The following is a 482-nucleotide window of genomic DNA, read 5'->3' as shown; positions in this document are numbered from 1 at the left end:
TGCAGCAGCACGAGGATCAGTGCATAGGAGCTCGGGTGGTGGGAAGAAGCGTATGTTGTCAAACTCGCTGAGCCTGGTGATCTCAGGGTGAGGCAGCATGAGCCTGGTGATCTCGGGGTGAGGCAGCTTGGTGAACAGCTGGGTACCCTCCTTGTCGAAGAAGCTGTAGGTATCCTCATCTCGCATGATGTGGCACACCATAAGGTACTTGATGTCGAGGTACTGAATCTCCGTGTACACCATGTATTTGCTGAGATCAATACCGAAATGCTTGAAGAGCGGTGTGAGCAAGCTACCGCTTCTGTCATTCTTGTTCGTGCCATGCATCAGACAGAGCCTCCTCTCGCAAAGCATGGTGATGAAATGAAAGCTTGGGTTCGTCTTGACCTTCGTGATTGGAATGCCAGACCCTGAGGCGCGTATCTCATCCTCAATACCTGCATACAGGGTTTGCAGCTCCCCGTTTGTCACTTTGGAAGTCT

The sequence above is a fragment of the Brassica oleracea genome, chromosome C3, assembly GCF_000695525.1.
Source record: "Brassica oleracea var. oleracea cultivar TO1000 chromosome C3, BOL, whole genome shotgun sequence".
NCBI classification, from domain to species: domain Eukaryota; kingdom Viridiplantae; phylum Streptophyta; class Magnoliopsida; order Brassicales; family Brassicaceae; genus Brassica; species Brassica oleracea.
The sequence above is the reverse complement of the archived record's forward strand: the minus strand, read 5'-3'. Positions refer to the sequence as shown.